This window comes from Colobus angolensis, unplaced genomic scaffold, assembly GCF_000951035.1.
Source record: "Colobus angolensis palliatus isolate OR3802 unplaced genomic scaffold, Cang.pa_1.0 Scaffold256, whole genome shotgun sequence".
NCBI classification, from domain to species: Eukaryota; Metazoa; Chordata; class Mammalia; order Primates; family Cercopithecidae; genus Colobus; species Colobus angolensis.
The window spans coordinates 5,120,401-5,141,821 of record NW_012115777.1 but is presented as its reverse complement, the minus strand read 5'-3'; the positions used below and the strand labels follow the sequence as shown (position 1 = coordinate 5,141,821).

The 21,421-nt window shown below is 38.0% G+C and overlaps 1 protein-coding gene and 1 pseudogene across 1 annotated transcript in view; both read right to left on the bottom strand.

The window, feature by feature from the left end:
• The window catches only part of LMNTD1 (lamin tail domain containing 1), a 243,623-nt gene that overhangs the window by 20,112 nt on the left and 202,090 nt on the right, over positions 1-21,421 (bottom strand). The gene's annotated exons all lie outside the window — the stretch shown is intronic.
• LOC105515231 lies at positions 8,195-9,118 on the bottom strand (annotated as a pseudogene).

The following is a 21,421-nucleotide window of genomic DNA, read 5'->3' as shown; positions in this document are numbered from 1 at the left end:
AGAGCCATGTAACTATCACCACAGCCAGGATACCAAACAGTTCCATTACCATAAAACCCTTCCTCATGCTGCCCTTCTATAGTCAAACCCTACCCCTGCTCTTAAACCCCGGTCGTCACTGATCTCTTATCCTTCTCCATAGTTTTGTCTTTTCCAGAATATCATAGAAATACAATCATGCAGAATGTAAACTTTTAAGATAGTCTTCTTTCACTCAGTATCACGCTTTTAAGATTTATTCATGTTCTGTGTATAAATCATTCATCGTTTATAATGCTGCTGAGCAATATTGCATTATATAGATGTGTCATGGGTTTGCTTATTCACTCATTGATAAACATTAAAATTACCATTTCAATTTTCAAGCAATTATGAATAGAGTTGCTATAAACATTCATGTACAGGTTTTTATGTGAACATAAGTTTGCATTTTTCTAGTGTAAATACCTATGAGTGGGGTTACTGGGTCATATGGTAAGTGTATATTTAAATTTATAAATTTATAAATATTAAATTTTTCTAGTGTAAATACCTATGAATGGGGTTGCTGGGTCATACGGTAAGTGTATATTTAAATTTATTTCAAATCTTTTACTTATTTTTAAATTAGGTTGTTCATTTTCTCATTGTTGATTATCAAGAGTTTTTTTTTTTCAGTATTGAGGTCCTTTGTTAGATGTGTGATTTACAAATATTGTATCATAGTTAAAGTTATTAATGACATCCACTTTATTGATTTTTTCTTTTATGTATTGTTCTTATGGTGTCATATTTAAGAATGCTTTGCTTTATGCAAGTTTATGAGGGCTTTATTTGTCTTCTAAAAATTTGATAATTTTATGTTTCAACTTTGGGCCTATGAGCTGTTTTGAGTAATTTTTATATAAAGTGCAAGGTTTAGGTTGAGATACTTTTTTTTTTTTTTGCATCTGAATGTTCAATTGTTTTAAAACCACTTGCTAAAAAAGCTATCCTTTCTCCATTGAACTGCTGTTCTACTTTTGTTCAAAATCAATTGGCCATATTTGCATGAATCTATTTTTGGATTTTAAAATTCTCTTCCATTGATCTGTGTGTCTACCACTTTGGCAATACCACACTGCATTTACTATTGTGGCTTTATAATAAGTGTTAAAATTGTCTACTGTGAATCCTCTAACTTTACTCTTACTTAAAAAAATTTCCTGACTATTCCAGCTCCTTTACTTTTCTATGTAAATTTTAGAATCAGCTTGTTTACATCTACCAAAAAAAATTATTCTGGGATTTAACTGGAATTGCATTAAATCTACAGATGAATTTGAAAAGAAATGACAAGGTAATTATACAGAATCTTCCAGTCCATGAACATAGTTTGCCACTCCATTTATTTAGGTCTTCTTTGATTTATTCATAAGCTTTTCCACTCTCATTATTTCTCTTCTGTCTGAAAAACTTTATCTGGCATTTTTTTTTTTTTTTTTTTTAGAGCAGATCTGCTAATGATGTATTCTCTCAGTCTTCCTTTTTCTGAGAATGTCTTCATTTTGCCTGCATTCCTGAAGGATATTTTAACTGGATATAGAATTCTCAGTTAAAAGCTATTTTATTTCAGCATTTAAAAAATGTTTCACTGCTTACTGGTTTTCATGGTTTCTGATGAGAAATATGAAGTCATGTAAAAATCATCATTGCCACTCAGGGGTGTTGGCTCACACCTGTAATCTCAGCACTTTGGGAGGCTGAGGAGGGCAGATCACGAGGTCAAGAGATCGAGGCCATCATGGCCAACATGGTGAAACCCCATCTCTACTAACAATACAAAAAATTAGCTGGGTGTGGTGGTGCGCCTGTAGTCCTAGCTACCAGGGAGGCTGAGGCAGGAGAATCACTTGAACCCGGGAGGTGGAGGTTGCAGTGAGCCAAGATTGCATCACTGCACTCCAGCCTGGCCACAGAGACTCCATCTCACAAAAACAAAAACAAAAACAAAAACATCAACATCATATCATTTTTCTCTGGCTGTTTTCAAGGTATTTTCTTTTGTCTTTAGTTTTCAGTAGTTTGATTATATTATCTGGGTATGTATTTCTTCAAATTTGTTCTGTTTGGGGTTTACTAAACCTTTTTAATCTGCAAGTTTATATCTTTTGCAAAATTGGGGAATATTTTAGTCCTTTATTTCTTCAAGTATCTTTCTGCATGAATCTCTTTTTCTTTTGAAATTCCAATAACACAAATGTTAAATCTTTTGGTATTGTCACACAGATGTATTAGGCTCTGCTCATGTTTTAAAAATCGTTTTTATCTCTATAGTACAGATTGGGTAATTTTACTGATCTATCTTCAAGTTCATTTAGTCACCCAATCCAGTAAATTTTCAATTTCAGCTGTTATATTTTTTTCAGTTCTAAAATTTTCTTTTACTTCTTTTTTATATTTCCTATTTCTCTTCTGAGAATTTCTGTCTTTACATTTGTTTCAAGAGTGTTCATACTTATTGGAGAATGATTTTAGTAACTGGAAAGCCTTTGTCTAATTTTAACATCTATGTTCAAGGCTGTTGATTATCTTTTTCCCTAAGAGATGTGAAGATTTTCCTGGTTCTTCATATGTTGAATAATTATGGATTTCATTCTGGACATTTTGAATATGATATTATGGGACTCTGGATTTTGTTAAATCCTATAGGGCATTTTGCTCGTTTTACCAGGAAACTGACAAATTTAAGTTTAGGTTGTAAATTCCTATCCCACCTTCTGTTGGCTCTGGTTCCAATGTCAATTCAATGTTTAAAGGCTTTGCAGTGCTACTTATATCCGTCCTGTGTGTGTGTGTGTGTGACACTCAGTGGCTATTCTGGGACTTGGGCAGTGGTCCACCCTGTAGATCAGTTCTCAATGTCTTTTGCATGCTATTTAGGGTCAGATCTAAAGGCACAGCTAAAACATGGGTCCAGTGATTCACACATTTTGGATCCCATATTACTTTCTAGAGCTTCTTTCTTTCCAAGATTTCCCCAGGGAGATCTTTCCTGCTTCCAGGTAACATCTTCCTAGCATTCAGTATTCTGACTAGATAGCCACTGCCTTAGTTTCCCTGGTCTGTTCTACACTTTCCACAACTGTGTCTGCCTCAGGGACCAAGTGGTGAGAGGACAGACCGAAATAAGTAACAGGACTGATGTGTCTCACACTCTTGGATCCATGCTTTCTCTGGTCAGACAGAAAGATATCCCTCTCTCATTTTTAAGCATTGGTCCAGCTATTGCTGCTTCTGTGCCAGAGTGGGATTTCCTAGGAGCTGGGACAAGAGAGGAAATAAAACCCCAGAACATTTCTTCTACCACCTCTAACCCACAGGAGACCCTTTTCCTGCTCCTCGGACAAGAAAGAGAAAATGCCTCTTAGAACAATTTTTGTCTGCACCTTGTACGTACTTCTGGGTTTCAGGTTGCCTTTGAGTCCAGGCTGGGAGAAATCAGATTTAAAAAAGGAAGACTCACCCCTTACTTTAGTAGCTCTTAGAGCTCTGTTTGCCTTTCCTAACCTGCTTTTTACCATTCTCTTTTTCAAAGTCCTCAGATGGTTTACATGATACATCTTTTCCAAGGTTTCCAGTTACATTCAGGAGGAGAGACAGGGTGGGGTATGCTATCTCCATCTTAATTGGAACCCAGAGAGTGCTCCTTTATTTTTAAATACTTCAGTGTATATTTCCTAAGATGAAGGACTTTTTCTTACATGACCACACCACAATGGTAAAAATCAAGAAAATGAACATTTTAATAATACTATTATATAACCCACAGTGCATTTGATCAATCATTCCAGTGCTTTCTTTTACGGTTATTCTTTCCCTGGTCAAGATCTAATTAAGGATCATGAATTACATTGAGTTACCATGTCTCTTTAGTCTCCTTTAATCTGGTACAGTTTCTTAGCCTTTCTTTGTCTTTTATGATCTTGACATTTTATTTCCTTTTAACTAATTAATCTATTTATTTTGAGACGGAGTCTCACTCTGCTGTCCAGTCTGGAGTGCAGTGACACCATCTCAGCTCACTGCAACCTCTGCCTCCCGGGTTCAAGTGATTTTTCTGCCTCAGCCTCCTGAGTGGCTGGGGTTACAGGCACACACCACTATGTCCAGCTAAGTTTTGTGTTTTTAGTAGAGAAGGGGTTTCACCATGTTGCCAGGCTGGTCTCGAACTCCTGAGCTCAGGCAATCTGCCAGCCTTGGCCTTCCAAAGTGGTGAGATTACAGGCATGAGCCACTGCACCCGGCGAGCTTGACATTATAAAGAGTACAGGCCAGTTATTTTGTAGAATATCCTTCCACTTGTGTTTGATGTTTTCTAATGATTAGATTCAGGTTATGTGTTTTTGGCAGAAATATCACACATGAGATGTTGTGTTCTTCCTAGGATAGCATACCAGGAGGTACATGATGTCTGTTTGTCCTATTACTAGAGATGTTATCTTTGATACTAGGCTAAGCTGCTGCTTTGCAGTTTTCTCTACTCTAAAGTTACTATTTTTGTGAGTTTCTTAAGGGCTAGAGTTTGAATATAATTACATTGTTATGAGGAAAACTCTAGACTAGTGCTGTCCAATAGAACTCTCTGCTTTGATGGGATGTTCAGTTCAGCACTGTCCAATATGGTAGCCATTGCCACGTGTGGCTACTGAGCATTTGAAATGAGGCTAGTGTATCTGAGTGTGGTGGTTCATGCCTGAAACCCCAGCAATTTGGGAAGCCAAGGTAGGAGGATCGCTTGAGGCCAGGAGTTCAAGACCAGTCTGGGCAACATAGCAAGACCCTGTCTCTACAAAAAAATAATAAAAGATGAACCAAGCATGGTGGCATGCATCTGTAGTCCCAGATGCTCAGGAGGCTGAGGTGGGAGGATCACTTCAGCCTGGGATGTCGAGGTTACAGTGAACTGTGATTGTGTCACTGCACTTCAGCTGGGCAACATGATGAGATCCTATCTCAAAATAAAACAAAATCAAATAAAATACAAATGAGACTAGTGGGACTGAAAAAATGTAAGGGATATAATTTCAATTTGAAAACTTCCAGAGAACATCCTGTATTAGCATTTTCTAAAGAGTATTTTTTTACCCTGCTCTGAGAAAAAAGGGTTCCAGGGTCAAATAAGTTAGGGATCATTCTATATAGTATACTTGGGAAACACAGTACTATTTCCTGCCATCTTGGCACCTACACATCTTTGTGTTTTCACTTGGCCTAGTGCTAGGTGTAGGTAGACTTGTCAGATAATTGCTCTGTGAGTCTCCAAACAGCTCCTTAATTAGCTTGTGTAAATGACTTGCTCAACGGCGCAGCGAAGTCTGGCAATGGTGGGATTTACACCTAGGCCAGCCACCTGACTCCAAAGACTGTTTCTGGTACAGCAGAAATGGCAATGGAGAAAATGATATTGAAGTTCAGGTTGCCTCATGAGCCTTTGTTTAAGGTTGATACAGGCAAGAGTTATTATTTAGTCTGTGAATTACTTTTTACCAATGCAAAACTAGGAAACATTTCGCATTCACAGAATGTGGTCATTCCGTCTTCCTAAAGGAATTAATATTAATATTAACAGTCCTTGTCAACTTACAGCATAGTTCTCTGAGGATGTGTTTCTTTCTATTTAAATAAAAGAACTCCTGGAACAGGCTAGTAAGTTAATACTTTACACAAAGTCATCCAGAGCAAATATTCTTATAGAAATACAGTTGTCATAAGAGGTTCTAAGTACCTCTCAATACCACACACATATTCAGTCAGTTACTGAAGGCATGAGAGAACGATTAGAAAGTATGAAGGAAGGAGGCTTGCAGGGGAGAGACAGGAGAACAATTTGCAAAGACAAAGACATTTTAAGCCAGATTTAGTTAAGAGCACTAGAGCCAGTTTGAATTAGAGGGGGATAAGTGTGTAAGCTGCTTTCTTTCTTTTACTTCACCTGCAGTTCCTCTGGGAAGCTCTTTGCTGAGCCACGCTTAGAGAAATTTTATTCCTATAACTAACTTGTTTTGGCCGGCTTGCCCCACCAGTTGAGAGCTACGGTTTGAAGAATTCTGAAGCAAAGGGATTTTATCTGGTTGATGAGTTCAGAATTCAGATCAAATCTTGAAAGTGGGAACAAGACGTTGTTGGTGCCTGATGCTATAATTCTTGAAGGTAATCGGGTTTAAAAGCAGTTTTTTTGGTGAATGATGTCATCCTCCATAAAAGCAGATTTTAATTACTTTTAAGATACCAGTGGAAGTTGTGACCCCAAAATGCCCCAAAGAGACCTTGCAGATGGCTCTTTTCCTGTGCTGTTTGGCATACGTTCAGGAAAACCGCAGGGAAAATTGGCTTTGATGTGCTTGTGCTTTAAGGTATATGCTGCAGTACCTCGTAAAGGTTCATTTTATTGCCAAATATAACATTCAGTTACCAACTGGAAGTGTAAAAGTTCATATTTTCTTTTTTCTGTTTGTTTTTCAACTTTTAAGACATGATATTTACTGAGATTCTGGCGATAGCTTTATGTAACAAGACACAGCCTACCAGGCTTGCTATTCAACTTGTTTGTGGTAAGTCTCAGCCTCAATATGAAGCTGTGTTTTTTTTTTTAAATCAAAACCCTGCTTTTTATAGGCTCAATATCTTGGTAAGTGTGCCATTACACACAGTAGTGAACTTAAGACAGCAAGAGAAAGGAGTTAACAAAAGCTAGACATTGCAGCCTAAACAAAATTCATACAAAAAATAAAGGAACTATCACTGGTTAATGGAATTTTTCTGACTAATTAAAACTTTACAGTATAAAACGTGCATTTTAGAATATTTAGTTTTCAAGTTCAAAAAGTACCAGTGTACCAGTGTCTATCTGAAACAATTTCTCTCCAAAGCCAAAGTGTCATCAAAATTAATTCATATGACGTAGCATATTCTAATGCTAAAAAATATTCGGTATTATTGAAGTGGAGGTAAATCCCAGGGGTTTTGGGACCTTCTCATGCTGCAAAGGGCTGTTTCTCTGGTTCATTCAAAGAAGAGTATGACAGAATCCAGTTATGTCCCTAAGCTCAGTAAAGGGCAGGACTCCTGGCACCCAGCTCTGACCTCTCCATAAAGCCTGGCTACTCTTTCCTCAAATACAGGATGTGTGAGGATCAAAGGCATGTTGTTCTGCTAGCTAAAGAGATAGCAAATCACCTCCTCCCTCCATCCTAAAAAGCACCTTTTCCAGGTAAATAAAAGTCTACATGGGGAAAAATTTAAAATATACTTATCTATAGAGTATGGATTTTGAAATATCAATGTAATCCTTACTTCAAAAATTTTAACCACTTTTAAATTTTTAACATTTGGCCATTTCTGGTTCCATCTTAAAGATGTATTCAGGTTGGATTTCTGTTGATTTATCATTGTACATTTCTAGCCAAAAATATTAACTTTATTCCCAAATATCATAACCACTAGTGCTACTGCAGTGTATTATCTCCCAGAGTTATCAAGCACTGGAAGAGAAAATAATAGATGCTCAAGCAGCAGGCAATATTTATGGCCCTTGCACACAGCAGCATCTGAATGGCTACTGAGCAGTTCAGGGATAATTCTTTTTTTTTTTGAGATGGAGTCTCACTCTGCTATCCAGTCTGCAATGCAGTGGCACCATCTCGGCTCACTGCCTCCCGAGTTCAAGTGATTTTTCTGCCTCAGCCTCCCAAGTAGCTGGGATTACAGGCTTATGCCACCACGTCTGGCTAATTTTGTATTTTGAGCAGTTCAGGGATAATTCTTTTTTTTTTTGAGATGGAGTCTCACTCTGCTGTCCAGTCTGCAATGCAGTGGCACCATCTCGGCTCACTGCCTCCCGAGTTCAAGTGATTTTTCTGCCTCAGCCTCCCGAGTAGCTGGGATTACAGGCACGAGCCACCACACCCGGCTAATTTTTGTATTTTTAGTAGAGACAGGGTTTCACCATGTTAGCCAGGCTGGTCTCAAACTCCTGACCTCAGGTGATCCACCTGCCTTGGCCTCCCAAAGTGCTGGGATTACAGACATGAGCCACTGTGCCCCCAGCCAGTCAAAGGATAATTCTAAAAACAAGAAAGTTCATGCGTTATAGTAAATATGTTGTAATTTTCACAGTTGAAATTTCCTTAGATGTTGTACTTTCTCTATAAGGGAATCCTGAAGTTTCTTAATGTTATGATGAGTCAGGACTTGAACTAGCAGCCATCTTTCTCTTCTTCTGTGTTTCTCATGCTCCTTTTTCCTTTTTTGTGTTGTTTTTTCTTATTCTTCACTGCTTTTCTTCTTTTTTGCTCTTATCTCCTCAATATACTCTGATCCTGACAAGGACTCATGTAATAAAAATTTATCTTCAGAATATGGGTTTCTTTTTGCTGAGTCCTTTCATAGCCTTTTTCTTTCTCAGTTGAGTCCTTCTTTTTCTTTAAAAAGAAGTCTTTTATCCTTATTGTCTTTCTATCCTTACTGTCTGATTCAGTTTTTGACATGGAGCTTTCAGAAGATTTATGTGAATGGTTCTTTTTCCTTCTCCCTTTTCCTTGTTTCTTATCCTCATCCTTAGCATCAGAAGAGCTGCTGGAAGAATCAGAGCATGATGAAGACGATGAATACCTACTAGATTTCTTCTTCTTTTTCTTTTCTTTCTCTTTTTTTGGATAAGCTCTCACTTCGACTTAATTTCTTCCTGTGTTTTTCTAGTTTTTTCTTCAAATTCACCCAAAGCCTTGACACCTTTTTCTTTTCTAGTTGCTCTTGCACTTCTTCCCAGATAGGCCTTGGATGACTGAGATAATCCTGGATTATTGGCCCTTAAGACTGGATTGGACCCCTTGATCTGGCCATTGCTGTTGGATTCACGTAGGCTACCCGATGGTACTGCTTCCCCTTGGTGCCTGAGTGAGCGCACAGTCACTCATCAAGGGACACAGTCACCCACCAAGGGAAACCTAGCTGGGGAGGCAGCTGAAGTGGGCCTGCCACAGGTCCTTCTGCACTAAAAGTTTATATTTTCATGAAAATGTTACCAATGTGGTTAGCGGGCTTGTTTCATTTTTTCCCACATTATTCAGTGCCTACTTGGTTTACCACTAGAGGGCATTGTAGGCAGTGATATCAAGAGAAAGCATACTAGAGCATTTTGCTAAACAATTTTGTGCGATCTTTTTCAATTTTCATTTCAGCCAGTAAATAAAAACACACATTTAAAAGCCACTTCATTTATTATTTTATTTTTATATTTTATGCATCCCAAATACTGAGCTTCTAGGCTTTTTGTGTGTGTTAATTTAATAAAAGAGAAATCATTGTAAATTTTGGTTCCAGTTTTCTAAAAAATGCTAAATCTAGAATCTGCCAGTTTCCCCCCCCTGCATTGTAATGCAATGTAAAACATCCTCTCTTGGAATGTTATCGAGCACTTGGAGACTCATTATTTTTTATTTCCCAAAAGAGTGAAACTATTCTATTTTCCATATCATACCTTTCCTGATATTTGTCAGAGGATCTCAAACTGGCAAGAGACCTTCAGTTTATGTAGTTCAACTATTTATAATAGACAGATTTTCTTCTACACAGTGATGAAGGGCTGTCTAAACCTCAAAATGATAAGAGAAGCGTTTTCCATTTTGGGACAGCTGTATTATTTATCGGAAAGTTCATCAGGTGAAGGCAGAAGTTTGCCTCTTTGAAATTTATTGTATTAGATAAGATCTTTTAGTTGCAGATAATAGGAACCAAATCAAGCTTGCTTATGAAAGAGAGGGGTAGATTAATTGTTAGAAAACAGAGGTGTCTGGGGCCTTTTGGGGGTTGGGGGTAAGGGGAGGGAGAGCATTAGGACAACTACCTAATGCATGTGGGGCTTAACACCTAGATGACGGGTTGATGGGTGCAGCAAACCACCATGGCACATTATGCCTATGTAACAAACCTGCACGTTCTGCACATGTATCCCAGAACTTAAAGAAAAAAAGAAAGAAAGAAAAAGAAAACGGAGGTGTCTTGTGGGCTGTGGCTACCTGGACATCTGAGATCTGTGGGTACTCGGTCTCTCTCAGTCTGTTGCATCTGCTTCCCTCTATGTAATTACTTCATTCATTTCTCTCTGCACATCAGGATTTTCCGCTTCTTGCATCCCCATGGTGAAATATGCCATTTGAATGATAAAAATGACAAAGAACTTTTGTTACCTAGCTGGAGTAGGCTGTTCCAGCATTCTATGAAGCTGGCCACCTCGGGATGGTGCAGTTTGTGATTTGATCTGTCTTTCCCAGGGTCACAGGCCCACTTTCACACTGCCTTCACGGTGAAGTAGATCTCCTGGTTGGATGCTTTGTTGTGTGGGTTTCCAGGTCTGTGGATGAGGCACTCCATAAGCCCTTGGTAAAGTTGCCGGCTGAGGCTGTGCAGGCTGGAAAGGAAAACACATGCCTAGGACAGGTACCAGTCCCTGTGAGGATGCTGTCTTGGTCAACTTGCTACTAAGTGGCTGGTTGATTCCCTCAAGGAATATGCTATATTGAAGATTCAATGTTTATCTCTGTTGGATGTTCAGAGGTAATAGTAGGTAGACAGGCATTGGTAAGTGAGGTTCATGCTGTCAGGCTCACACATAGCCTCCATTTCTGCCACCATGTCCACCCTGTTCATGTGTCCATTATGCCTGCTCCGGGTAACCAATAACAGAGACTAGCTAGTGTCAAGAGGCTGAGTTATTTCATTTTACTTGGTTATTCAGGGCTTTTTCCATGGTAGATACTTTCTGGTGGGTATCCACATGTAAGACACAAGTCTTGACACTTTATACATTTACCCATTTGTCTACCTACATGCCTTTTCCTTAGACTCCTTGTCTCTGATCTTCCAGTCCTTTTTCTTCCAGTTCCCTGCCTGCACAACTAGGCCATTGGCCATTTCCTAGGAATTTATATATATTTTTGCCTTGGGTCATTTCTCCTTCGATCCATAGTGGATGACCAGTTATACTGCTTATAGGTCTACCAGTGGGAAGATTTCTTCTTTACTCTCTTTCCCTGAATGTGGTTGTAATGAAGTCACTTTCTATTTTTTGGTATTCATCCACATACTGAGCCAATCCATCCATAAACCAAGCTTTGGCTTCTTTCTTTCTTTCTTCTGGTCATACAGGACCCCTCTGGCCCACTCTCACTCATTCCTGCCCAAATATGTTCATAAGTGCAAGGGTTGGGGGCACTGATTGGTACAGCTGTGCTTGGTGATATGGGGTCTTGGTTCCCTAGTCATGAAACTTACTTATGCCTTCCAGCCCTGTTCAGGTTTAATCCCACATATATCAGCACTCTCTTACAATGGACTGCTACAAGCAGGACTGGCAGGCATGAGTAAGCATCATGTGGTTTTATGGTTTAGTGGATCCTACAGAATTCAGTGCATAAGCATTTCCAGATGGTCACTTGGTCTCTCATGGTCAATTGTTCCATCACTTCTAGGACCCAAACACACCAAAAATAAGAGCTATTTTTTAAAGGCACATACTTTGCTGTTGATGGCATGGTTTTGCTCCACAATCTCAGGGATCTGAGTTGTGATTCTTTCACTTGAGCTTGCCAAACACTCTTTACTACATCTTTTCCCACCACATGGCACCTCTTACCATGGGGTCTGTTGAATTATATAGACCAAGTGACAGGGCTGATTGCACGGTGGCCTGGTCCTGCTTTGATACCTTTTCCTGCTCAAGGCCCCACTCAAAGCTGGAAGCTTCCCATGTCACCTGATATGTAGGCTGTAGAAATATTACCATGTGTGAAATGTATTACCACCAGAGCTCAAGGAAGCTGACAAGTGGTGTCCTTTCCTTCTTTGTGGTAGGAGATGGAGATGCAAGATATAGGAATTTGTCTTTAGTTTGGAAGAGCTAACCCTACACACCACTCAACTACTGGACTCCCCAAAACTTCACTGAAGTAGCTAGTCATGAATCTTCACAGGTTTTATCCCCCATCTCGTGGAACACATGTTGGTGATAATAAAATATATAGATTTGACCCTTGTCCCTGGTTTCTGACACAGATCTTCTAAAATTCTTGGAATTTCCTGAGTGATAGGGATAATAGAATCATCTTTTGGTATTTGTAACAAATATCTTTCAAACATACCTGAGTTTATGCTAGGAAAGTGACTCTTGGTAGGCTCCTGAATAGCTTCGGGGGGGAGCTACTTGCCAAAGGAGTCAATCATTGTAGTTAGTAGGTTGAAATTTTCAGCTTCACCTCTGAACTTCCAGGGAGGAGAAAGACACTAGAGATGGAGTTTAATCACCAATGACCAATGGTTTAATCAATCATGCCTACATAATTGAACCTCCATAATAACCCCTAAATGATGGGATTCAGAGAGCTTCTGGGTTGATGAACACATCGAGCCGCTGGGATAGTGGTTCTCCCAGAGAGAGCATGGAAGCTCTACATTCCTTCTCTCATACCTTGCCCTTTGCATCTCTTCCATTTGGCTGTTGCTCAATTGTATCCTTTATAGTAAAGCAGTAAGTAAACTGGTTTCCTAAGTTCTCTGAGGCCTTGTAGCAAATCATCAGACCTGAGGTGGGGATTGTGGGAGCCCCATTTTGTAGCCACGTCAGACAGAAGTATGTGTTCACTGGAGACCCAACACTTACAACTGGAGTTTAAAGTAAGAGCAGCCTTGTGGGACTGAGTCTTTAAATCTGTGGAGCCCAACTCTAATCCCAGATAGTTAGTGCCAGAATTGAATTGAATCATAGGACACTCAATCGGTGTCAGAGGATTGGAGAGTTGCAGAATTTTTTGGTTAAGGGAAAGACCCTACACATTGATATCATAAATGTTATAAGTAAAAACAACACAGAATGTCTTACCAAGGCCACCAGTATACTAGTTACCTCCTGCTTGACCTGTCCAAAGCATACGACGTTATGAGGTAGTGGATGAGTGTGACATTCTATGGGATGCCCAGGTGGTCCAGACCTTTTTGGATGATATAGTAGTCCCTTATTATCCATGGGAAATACGTTCCAAGATTCTCAGTGTGTGCCTGAAACTGTGGATTGTACTGAACCACATACATACTATGCATGAGTTTCTTTTTCATTCTCAATTTAACAGATAGAAGATTCATTCTAAGCATAGATCTTTTTTTTTTTTTTTTGAGACGGAGTCTTGCTCTGTCACCCAGGCTGGAGTACAGTGGCTCGATCTCGGCTCACTGTAAGCTCCACCTCCCGGGTTCATGCCGTTCTCCTGCCTCAGCCTCCCAAGTACCTGGGACTACAGGCGCCTGCCACCACACCTGGCTAATTTTTTGTATTTTTAGTAGAGACGGGGTTTCACCGTGTTAGCCAGGATGGTCTCGATTTCCTGACCTCGTGATCCGCCCATCTTGGCCTCCCAAAGTGCTGGGATTACAGGCGTGAGCCACCGTGCCTGGTCTCTAACCATAGATCTTAACAACCACAGCATATGATAACTTTTAGTTTCAACTTAAAGGAAGTAATTTACAGCTTTTCTTTGGCATATCGAATTGCCAGCATCACTACTCTTGCATTAGGAGGCCATTATTAAGTGAAATAAGGGTTATTTGAGGAAGCACTGTGATACTGTAACAGTCAGTCTGATAACAGAGATGGTTGCTAAGTGACTAATGGGTGGGTAGTGCACACAGCAGAGAGATGCTGGACAAAGGGAGGAGTCACGTCCAGGGTGGGCTAGAGCAGGACAGCTTGAGATTTCATTCCGCTACTCAGAATGGCATGCAGTTTAAAACGTTGGGCGAGGGCACCACACTGAACGTGCTCTTGATCCTGTCTGGGCACTCTTCCTGTATCTTGCTGATGAGGAAAGTACCCATCCCAGACCCAGTCCCCCAACCCAAAGAGTGAGCCATCTGGAAACCCTGTAGGCAGTCACAGCTCTCAGCTTGGATTGTTTATTTCCTGAATTTTCCATGCAATACGTTCATAGCATGGTTGATCATGGATAACCGAAATTGTGGGAAGTAAAACCGCAGATAAGGTGGGGCTACTGTATTGTGAACAAGGGCAGGAGAATTTGCACAACATAAAGGCAAACATATAGGAGAATATTACTGTCTCTCCCATGTGAATGTGAAAGATTTCTCATCTTGTTTTCTATTAGAGATGAAGAACAGTGCATGTGCTAAGTCAATGAGCACATACCATGTACCTGAGGTTTAATTAATCTAGTAATGATACATCTTCCAGCACCACAGCTATGATTCAAGTACTTCTTGGCTAAATCCACAGCAGTCTATAGTCAGTCTCAAGGATCTATCTGGCTTCTGAAGGAGTGAGATTGCTTGCTTACGTGGAGATATAAGAGGGATCGTTATCCTTGCCATTCATTTGGTGTTTAATAGTATCCTAATCTCTGTCATTCCTCCTAGGACACAATATTATTTTTGATTCACTGTCTTGGCCAGGGGTATGGAGGGAATTTTCAGAGGTTTCCATATCAACTTCCCCACTGCGATCGCTCTTGCTCCACAGAGCAATGACTCTTCAATATAAGGTTTTTTTCTAATTGTGAAATCTATTGATTCCAATTATACACTTGTAGACTGGGGAAATGACCACTGTGTGAGTGGGCAGACTCAGTGGCTCCATTGAGAATCTGATTTTAGATAGGACTCCATTTGCTACCTGTTCCCTGTAGGCCCTCATTCTAACAGGGAAGAGTTGCGATGACATCTCCAGGTATTAACATCATCATCTCAGGTCTTGTGTCTAATAGTCCTTTCCCCAGTGTACAGTCCATTGAGTAAGTGGTTGTATATCCCTTTGAAGAAAGGCCAGAGGAATCATATGACATATATCTTTCATAGTGTTGTAGGATCCTTTCTCCTAGGAACCTGGATACATCTTTAATCAATGGGTCTAAATATGCAAGTTTGACTCGGCTCTGGGAACTGAGCAAACAATTGTGACTTATTTTGGGATGATTGCCCTCATACTCCTGCTCCTTCATTATTGCTTTTTAAAAAAAATTATTTATCTTGAGCAACATCCGTGTTGACTGCCCATCTGTTTTCCCTGAGAGACAGTGTGTACTATTAAGCATCTTCACAACTCCTTGAGCATAAAGTGTCCTTGACTGCTCCCACAGTCTTGTTAGTTCTTATATTAGTTGTGGCCTCTTGGCTTCTGGGGGTTAAGTATAGCCACTGGCCTCTATTACTTCAGAGCCTCATTGTCAGCCTGGATATTAGTGCACCACACTCCTAGAGTTACTGTGTGCATGTTACAATTTTACCCATACTTTTATTTTATTTTATTTTATATCAGTTTTATTGATGTACATTATAAATAAAAATTGTATGTGTTTACAGGTTCAACATGATGTCTTGACATATGTATAAATTGTGAAATGATTATCACAACCAAGCTACTTCACATACCCATCAGCTCACAAAATTATAATTTTGTGTGTGTGAGAATGTTTAAGATCTACTTTCTTGACAATTTTCAAATACACAATATATTATTATTGACTATAGTCACCATGCTGTTACAATAGATCTCTAGAACTTATTCCATACTTTTACTTTCAACATTTCAGTGATCTTATATTTAAAGATTGGTCTCTTATAAATGGCACTTACAAATCTCCTTGATGGGGTTACACCATGATAAACCCATCATAAGTTAAAAATATTATAAGTTGAAAGTACATATTTGATCTACAATATTGTCAGTTTACAGTGGGTTTATCTGAAAGGAAGCCCATTATAAGTCTAAGGAATGAATGCATGTTGCTTTTGCACCATTGTAAAGTCAAAAAATTGTAAGTCAAAGGAATGTAAGTGAGGGACCGTCTATATTGGGTCTTTTTTTAAAAATCCAGTCTTATAATATCTGACTTTCTAATTGAAGCATTTAGTATGTTTACATTGAAAGCAATTACTGATATGGTTGGGTATAAATCTACAAACTTATTAAACTGTTTTTGATCTATTTCTATTTTTGTTTCTTCTTTCCTGCTGTCTTTGGGATGAATCAAAATTTTCTATTACTTTAGTTTTAAAAGGAATGTTTAAAAAGAATTAGTGTTTTAGATTTGCCCATGTATTTATTGTTCCTGGAGCTTTTCATTCTTTTTAAAAAATTCCACATTTCCCTTTAGCCCAGGAAACTTCTTTTAGAATTTTTATAGAGCATATCTGCTGGTGATAAATTTCTTCAATTTCAGTTTGTTTGAAAATGTCTTTATTTCACTGTTGCTGAAAAAAATTTTCATTAGCTCAAAAGTCCTAGGTTGGCAGCTTTCTTTTATATTTTTTTCAGCACTTTAAATATGTGATTTAATTATCTTTTGACTGCCACCATTCTTAGAATCATTTCTTTGAGAATATCTTTTTTTTCCCCATCACTTTAAAGATTTTATTTTATTTTTAGTTTGAAGTAGATAACTATGATGTTCTTAGGAATTTTTTCTTGTATTGTCCTATTTGGGGTTCACTGAGCTTCTTAAATATGTGAGTGACGTCTTTCATCAGTTTTGGAAAATTCACAGACAAATATTGCTTTTTCCTTTTTTATTATCAAAAAAGATTTATTGAAACAATGCCCTACTAAAGGAAGATGAACGTTATTTTTTATTATTTTTAATTTTTTAAATTTCAGTAGCTTTGGGGGTACAAGTGTTTTTGGCTACAAGAATGAATTGTATAGTGATGAAGTCTGGGATTTTAGTGTACTCATCACCTGAGGTAGGGTACATTGTATCCCAATAAGTAGTTTTTCATGCGTCACCTCCCTCCCATCCTTCCCCCTTCTGAGTCTCCAGTGTCAATTATATCACTTTGCATGCCATTGTGTACCCATAGCTTAGCTCCCCCTTATATGTGAGAACATGCGGTATGTGCTTTTCTATTTCTGAGTTACTTCCCTTAGGATAATGGCCTCCATTTCCATACAAGTTGCTGCAAAAGACATTATTTTATTCTTTCATATGGCTGAGTAGTATTCCATGGTATATATATCTCATTTTCTTTATCCATTCATTGGTTGATGGGCACTTAGGTTGGTTCCATATCTTTGCAACTGTGAATTGTGCTGTGATAAGCAAACATGTGCAGATGTCTTTTTGATACAATGATATTTTTTCCTTTGGGTAGATATCCAGTTGTGGTAGATCTACTTTTAGTTCTTTCAGAAATCTCCGTACTGTTTTCCAAAGAGGTTGTACTCATTTACGTTTCCACCAGCAGTGTATAAGCATTCACTTTTCACCACATCTATGCCAACATATATTGTTTTTTGACTTTTTAATAATGGCCGTCCTGGCTGGAGTAAGGTGGTATCTCCTTGTGGTTTTAATTTCATCTTTCTGGTGATTCGTGATGTTGGTTTTTTTCAATTTTTTTTTTTTGGCCTTTTGTTTATCTTTTCTTGAGAAATGTCTATTCATGCCATTTGCCCACTTTCAAAATGGGATGATATGTTTTTTTCTTGCTGATTTGTTTGAGTTCCTTGTAGATTCTGGATATTAGTTCCTTGTTGGATGCATGGTTTACAAATATTTTCTCCCATTCTATAGGTTAGCTGTTTAATGTGATGATTATTTCTTTTGGAGTGCAGAAGCTTTTTAGTATAATTAGGTCCCATTTATTTACTTTTGTTTTTCTTGCATTTGCTTTTGGGTTCTTCGTCATAAATTATTTGTGTACATCAATGTCCAGAACAGTTTTTCCTAGATTTTCTACCAGAATTTGTATGGTTTCAGTTCTTAGATTGAAATATTTAATACATCTTAAGTTAATTTCTGTATATGGTAAAACAGGAATCCTGTTTCATTCTTCTACATGTGGCTGTCCAATTTTCCCAGCACCATTTATTGAATAGGGTGTCCTTTCCCCTGCTTACGTTTTTGTTTGTTTTATTGAAGGTCAGTTGGTTGTAAGTATTTGGCTTTATTTCTGGGTTCTCTATTCTGTATCATTAGTCTGTGTGTCTACTTTTAAACCAGTATCGTGCTGTTTTGGTTCCTATACCTTGCAGTAATATTCAAAGTCAGGGAATATGATACCTCTAGGTTTGTTCCTTTTTCTTAGCGTTGCTTTGGCTATTTGGGCTCTTTCTTGGGTTCTGAATTTTAGGGTTGTCTTTTTCTAATTCTGTGAAGAACGACATTGGTATTTTGACAAAAAATTGCATTGAGTCTGTAGATTGCTTTGGACAGTATGGTCATTTTCATGGTATTGATTATTCTAATCTGTGAACATGGAATATATTTTCATTTGTTTGTGTCATCTGTGATTTCTTTCAGCAGTGTTTTATAGCTCTCTTTGTAGAGATCTTTCACCTCCTTAGGTTAAGTATTACGATTGTGTTCAACAGCAAAAACCGCAATTACTTTTGCACCAATCTAATATATTCTTGATTTTCTTTTTTTTTTGTAGTTGTTGTCAAAGGGATTGAGTTCCTAATTTGATTCTCAGCTTGATCATTGCTGGTGTATAGCAGTGATACTGATTTTTGTTCATTGATTTTGTAACCTGAGACTTTACTGAATTCATTTATCAAATCTCAGAATCTTTTGAAGGAGTCGTTAGGGATTTTTACATATAAGGCCATACTGTTGGCAAACAAAGATTGTTTGACTTCCTCTTTTCCAATTTGAATGCCCTTTATTATTGTTATTGTTATTTTGCCTGATTGCTCTGCCAGGACTTTCTTTTATCTCATTATTTTTCTTCTCTTTTTCTAGAATTCGAATTACACATATATTAATATTAGATCATTTGACAGTGTCTTCCATGTCTTGTTCTCTTCTTTTTTAAAAAAATTCTCTATGTGTTTCAGTTTAAATCATTTATTTTGAGCTGTCTTTAAATTCATTGATTTATTCCATGATATCTTAATTTCATGTACGTAGAGTTTTAGAAAGTTAATTTGCTTCTTTCAGGAAATTCCACTTATCTGCTTAAATTCTTCATAGTTTTATCCATTTTGTTCATCTTTTCCTCTATTTTACTTACCATAATTATAATAGTAATCTTAATATGCCTGTGAATTCCAACCTCTAGGTCATCTATAGGTCTGCTTCTATTATTTTCTTGATTACAAGTCACATTTACTGGCTTCTTTGCATAAATTATTTTTTACTTTTTAACTTTATGCTGGGCATTATATAAAAAGATGTGTAGATACTGAAATACATGTATTTCCCTCTAGGTGGGGCACACTTTTGCCTCTACCAGGCAGTATATTTGAAGGCCAATTGCTTCAGTCTCATCAGAAACTGAGTTGGGATGAGGATGGGTTACAGTTTTAGGTGGTTTCAGTTCTCATCTGTTTTCCAATATATTGATAATAAAATATGTTTGCTTTTTATTACAGCTGTTCTCTCCATTTGACTTTGGGATATAATTCTTATGAGACTATGGAGATCTCCTACTTTTCCAAGAGTACACCAACTTTACCTACAGCCCAGCATTCATCAAAAGTCTTCTGGGTAAAGGCTGATTGGTGCAGAGGACTAGATATGCTTTTGGGAGATCCTCTGGATTCCAATGTATCGCTCACGCTATTAGAAACTCTGCTAGATTTTCCTTTCTCTTGGAAGAAGATACCCTCTTCTTATGACACAATCATTTACCCATCCCAAACTTGGCAAGAGAGGAAAAGGTTCTTCTCTATCTGGAATTTAATTCTTCCAGACTTTCAGACTTCTTCACAGCATTAAACTTTTTCTTTTTTTCTTTCTTTCTTTTTTTTTTTTTTAGTTTATCCATCTCCCCTCACCCCTACTACTTGTTACAGTGAGAGCTATGGCCTACCACACTCTTTTATATCATAATCTATAACATAACTCATCTAAATTATTTGTAACCCTTATGAAAACAATGTAAATTAGATGTTATCATCTTTACTTACAGATTAAAATTAATCTTACAGAGGGCCACTTGCCTAACAACATCCTACTTGTTAGCAACAGAGTGAGAATTTCAGTGCAAGTTGAACTCTCTATGCCTCTAGAATGTATGCACACCTCTTTTCCGCAACCTGCCCCCTTTACTCTTTCTATTGTAAGTGTGGTGCTACAAGGTGATTCAGAAAATAGGAGGTATTTTGTGGTCAAATCAATCTAAGAAATGTTGTAGGCTATTTCCCCTCCTTAAGATTCACAATATCCATCAGCATGCTAAAAGTCCTATGGTAAACAACTTTAATAGCATGCTTTCCAAACTTATTTGACCTCAGGACTTCCCCAACCTTAGCAAATAAAACCTATTAACAGTCCACAGAACTAGAGTTATGTGGAGTACATTTTGTAAAAAAGCAGCACTGCATTATTCTGTCTCCCTGATACTACTGGTTATAATATTCTAAAAGGTCATCTTTGCATTATTTAATAATAATTCACCAAGGCATTTGACAAAAACTTCAGTGCTAAATTTTATTAATTTTATCATTCCCTACGGAAGAAACATATATTTAACTGAATATTTAAAATAAATAAATGTTAAGTCATGACTTTTTTTAAAAAAAAGGTAACAGTAAATGCAAGAGAGAATAAACAGTTAGCATAATAAGGTTCATCCTTATTTCAAATATACTCTTACCTAAATTATGAAATGAGTTGCTCTATCCATATCAGTAATGAATCATTTTGCTGCACATAAAAATGCTATTTTAAAAGTATTTTCATATCAAAATGGCAAGGGAGTTGAGGAGTGGAGAAATTTATAACTGTTCATACAGAATTCATCAAAACAGAAGTATTTTCACCATAGGGTAGATGCATTAGATATCACTACCTTGCACTGAAGTTTTTACCTGGATTTGACTATCAAGGTTAAAGTAAAACCTGTAAAATATGTATTTTGCAGGAAATATGTTAGAATATGTTCATTTGGTTGAGACTCATGGAGTGAAGTTTCGTATGAACTAACAATTAAGCTGGCCTCCTCTAGAATTTCTACTAATTTTTTTTTTTTTTTTTTTTTAAGATGGAGTCTCCTCTGTCGCCCAGGCTAGAGTGCAAGTGGCACCATCTCGCCTCACTGCAAGTTCCGCCTCCTGGATTCATGCCATTCTCCTGCCTCAGTCTCCTGAGTAGCTGGGACTACAGGTGCCCGCCACCACGCTTGGCTAAGTTTTTGTATTTTTGGTAGAGACGGGGTTTCACCCTGTTAGCCAGGATGGTCTTAATCTCCTGACTTCATGATCCGCCCGGCTTGGCCTCCCAAAGTGCTGGGATTACAGGCGTGAGCCACTGCGCCCGACATTTATACTAAATTTTAAAGTAAATGAAGATCCATGATCTTCTTTGAGGCAGACGGAGTCTTTTGTGTGGTTTGAAGTCATCATGGCTATAATCTGCTTAGTGGTAAAGTTCAGTGTATTGAACGCAGATGTACCCAG